The 4,433-nt window shown below is 37.8% G+C and overlaps 1 long non-coding RNA gene across 1 annotated transcript; it reads right to left on the bottom strand.

Moving 5' to 3' along the window:
- Positions 1-372: 372 nt before the first annotated feature.
- LOC122562809 lies at positions 373-4,084 on the bottom strand. Its single transcript, XR_006315420.1, has 3 exons — positions 3,711-4,084; positions 3,056-3,280; positions 373-2,182 (listed from the first exon to the last, which is right to left on the bottom strand). It is a non-coding gene; the product is annotated as an uncharacterized LOC122562809 (long non-coding RNA).
- Between the last annotated feature and the right edge of the window lie 349 nt (positions 4,085-4,433).

Below are 4,433 nucleotides of genomic sequence, written 5' to 3' on the forward strand. Positions count from 1 at the left end.
TATGTAGTTCCCCATTTTTCCGTTTCCTTCTTTCTTAGATAAAGTGGTTACATTTGATATTTTTCAATCTGCAGGAACAAATTCCAGAATCTATAACATTTTGGAAGATAACAATCATCCATTATCGTGATAGAGACTTCTTCCCACACTCTTGGATGTACACCATCATTTCCTTGGGAAGATACCATATTTCAATCCTATTAATTTCTCTAGTGTTACTTTCTTACTAATACAAATTTCTTTCCAGCCCTCATACTTGCTAATCCCTTGTTTTTCTAGTAGTCTGGAAGGTTGAACTGCATCTTCCTCTGTGAAGACATGCACAATGTTTTTGTGTAGCTTCTCTGCCATTTCTTTATTCCCATTGTAAATTCTCATCTGTTTGTCATTGTTAATCTTTTTCAATTTACATAAGTAGGCATGCTTTTACAGCCCACTTTTATATTTTTACTAATTTAATTTCATACTTCATTTTCTGTTTCTTTATCAGCTTCCTGGTCTTCTTTTGCCAAACTCTAAACTATATCTCAGCAGATGCAGCTAATATATATTATGGTACAATAGTTTCTTAGGAAAATAGAATTGTAGGGGTATTCCTGGTGGCATCATTAATATTGTGATATGCTACAGAAGTAATGAAAAGCAATGACAAGAAACCAGAGTTTAGAAGGTGTGGAATTGTTATACTTGTTCTATTCGCCTGGGCGGAAATTAGCATTGTTCTCAAGATAAGAGATGAGGGCAAACACAAATCTTTCTCACATTATAAGGAAATAGACATACCATATAATCAATGAGTTCAAATTTTTAGAAGTTGGCAATTACAAAAAGGCATTGAAAGTTGCATAAAAATATCTAGATTAGAAGCAGATGTAGGCCACTCGAGCCTGCTGTGCCATTCAAAAAGTTCCTGACAGATCTGTTTGTGTTTTGAATTCCACATTCCCAAATAGCCTGGCAATACTTGAGTCCTTTGACTAATATTTATTTCCACCTTAAAAGTATTCAATGACCCTGCATCCACTGATGTCTGAGACAGATTTCCAAAGTCACACAATATTGTCTGAAATGGGTAACCCATAATTTTTAAACAGTGCTCCTTATTTCTCAGTAATCCACAAGAGAAAACATCCTTCCCATGTCCACCTTGGCAAGACCATCCAGAATCTTATGCAGTTTAATCAGGTCAATCCTCACTCTTCTCAACTCCAGTGAATACAAACCCAGTCTGCCCAACCTACCTTCAGAAATCAATTTGCTTATTCGAGGTATCAATCTGGTAAACCTTCTCTGAATCACTTCCAATGCATGTCTATCCTTCCTTAAATAATGAGAGAAATACACAGATAGTATTTGAAATGTGGCCCCATCAAAGCCACATAATTGAAGCATAACATCCTTACCATCTTTTAAATTCCTTTCATAATAAAGATTAGCATTCCATTAGACTCCTTAATTACTTGCTGGACCTGCAAACTAACATTTTTGTGACTCACCAAAGATCATGATTTAGATCCCTCTGCACCTCAGAATTTTGTAGTTGTTCTCAGTTTAAATTGAAACAACTTTTTTAGTCTTGATATCAAAGTGAACAATTTCATATACACCTACATTATATTCCATCTGCCCACTTATCCTGTCACCTAAATCCATTGGTGCACCCTCCTTAAGTCCTCTGCACAAAACATTTTCCTATATATCTTTGTGTCATCTGCAAATTTAGCTTTACTTCCATCATCTTAGTCATTGATATAAATTGCAAAGACACTAAGGCTCCAGCACAGATCCCACTGCTTGCATTGTGTCAATCAGAGCAAGATTGACTTTTGCATACTCCACATACTGCCAGCTAGGTTATCATCAATGCCTGCTATTATACACTCCTAGTGTGTGCAATAACCCTTTCTGTGGAATCTGTCAAATGCCTTCTGCAAATTAAAATACAGTAGATATTCTGGTTCCTTTTTATCCACTTTCAGGCTTGTTAAACTTGATTTCCCTTTCACAAAACTATGCTGACCATTCCTGACTTTTTCAAGGCATCTAACTGTATCCTCCTTAGTAATCAATTCTACCGCCATGACAGATATCAAGCTAACTTACCTTTGGTTGCTTTTTTCCTGCCTTTATTCCTTCTTCAATAGTGGAGTGATATTTGTAACTTTCCAGTGTTGACTATGGACTGACAATGAGAAAACGGGACACTACTTTAAAAAGGAATTAATGTACAATGAGTTGTGTGCAATTTTGTAAAATCAAACGAGATTAACTGGTGTATATGAAGCATGCAGCTTTTGGCACAATTTGTTGTGGGTTTAAGAGAAGTCAGCACAGCTGATTAATTTATTGATCCTCTGATTGATTGTGTTGCAAACTCTGTAAGTGGAGTGAATCAAACAGGGAAGAGCAAAGAGATCGCCTGCATTTGTTGGATTCTAAAATTGCTATCTCTGATTTTCTGTCTAAAAAGCAGTAAGGTTACATTTGAGAGGACTGAGGGAAATAATTGTCAAACCTTAATGAGAACCAAAAAGACTCCAGGTCAAACTATGCAATCAGTGAAGTAAAAACTGACCATCGCTGTGCAGATAACATTGTGGCATTATCGAGGAATTGATGAACGGGAAACCAACACATCTAAGTTTGTGGTTTCGGACTGTTGATACAGTCCTCTTACTATGTTTTTCCATCCACTCATAGTTTTCGGTGTGTGTGTGTGTGTGTGTGTGAATTTTAAAAGACCTAAGGTCCAAACTACATAAATTAGAAATCTTGTCCTTTTACCACTATTGTTAAAAGTTAAATGTGCTGCAATAAAAAGTTAAGGCTTTATTTTCCTGTTACTAAATAAATCTGGCATAGTTTGCTTTTACCATGTGTAGCTGTCAGTCAAAGGCAAATTGGGATTTTCACAAGCTTCATTAATTCTTCACATTTATCATGTATCCAGGACTGTCAACCTCAGCGAACCATGACATCAGTCTGATAAGACCTTGCCTGAATCTAGCACATATTGGAAAATTAAGATCAACACATCCACTAACCATTCAGTTACCTTTTTAGGACCCCAGGATGTAATGCATCAATACCCAGGGCCTTGTCAGTCTGCAGCTCCAGTAACTTGTTCAGTTCCACTTCCTGAGTATTTGTAATTTCACTAAATTTCTCAGTCTCTTCCACCTCCTGATCTGTAACTATTACTGGAATTTCTTCTTGCTAAGCTTCAGAATTTCCTGCCCATCAATTTTGATGCTTCACTGGTACATAAGCGTACTACGATCTGAGGGAAACACAATGAGTTAGAAATGCCACCCCACCCTCGTCTCAAGATAACAAAATACAAACCCAAAATCCTGCAATTATGGAGAATAATTCCAAATCTCTCTATCTTCAGCAGAGGCCCCCAGTTGTACATTAAGATATATTCTTCCAGATCCCACAGTGGTACGGCCTCTCATACATCTGCCAGGATTCCCATTTAAAACATAAAAGGAGCTACAATGCTCAGCACTCTAAGCTCTGTCTACGTATTTTAGGTGTTGGAGGTGATTTCCTCAAATTCCAGAAGCAGTAATTCCTGTTTTATAAGCTGTTGCATTGTTTTGGGACTCTGGGGAATAACAGATCAAAACAACAACACTTTGAAAAGGAGGAAGAGAACAAAGGTAGAGACCACATGCTCAGTGAGAGAGAGAGAGAAAGAAACTTACATTGCTGTCCGACACATCAGTGAATCTGCACAGCTACTGCCTTAGCTGTTTGATTTCAGGTATTTCTGGACATCGGAGTGCATCTAAGAAAATTTAACAAACCATGAAATTCACAGCTGACCTTGGAGGAACCTCTGTGAGAAAGCTCACAGCACAGGATCGGTTAAGTGCATGATCGTTAAGTGTAACCCTGTCTTTTATCAATAGTGTGTGGGTTCTTTTTGGTTATATGTTTTATTAAGATCTGTCTCTCGATTAAAATTTTAAAATACAAACCAAAGGTACTAAGTTAACCTGGTACAGTGATTTTTAGAGCTGTAGATTGTTAAAGTGCAAAGATGGCCTTGAGGAGAGTGATGTGCTCTTCTTGTCAGATGTGGGAGATTAGGGAGAGTTTCTGTGTTACTGATGATTATGTCTGTGGAAAGTGTGTTTGGCTGTGAATCCTATCAGATCTTATGGATTGGTTGGAGCAGCAGTTAGAGGTAATGAGGATATTAAAGGAGGTAGGGAGTGTAATGCATAACAGTGACAGGAAGGGAGATACAGTCAAGTAAATGGGTTACCACCAGGAATGGTAGGAGAGGGAGGCAGGTAGTGCAGAGCCTCCTGTGGCTATCCCCATCTCAAACAATTATGCTGTTTTGAAAAATGTATGGGTTGATAGACTCTCAGGGGAATGTATCATGAACAGCCAAATTTCTGGTACAGAGACCGGCTCAA

Source organism: Chiloscyllium plagiosum, chromosome 25, assembly GCF_004010195.1.
Source record: "Chiloscyllium plagiosum isolate BGI_BamShark_2017 chromosome 25, ASM401019v2, whole genome shotgun sequence".
Taxonomy (NCBI): domain Eukaryota; kingdom Metazoa; phylum Chordata; class Chondrichthyes; order Orectolobiformes; family Hemiscylliidae; genus Chiloscyllium; species Chiloscyllium plagiosum.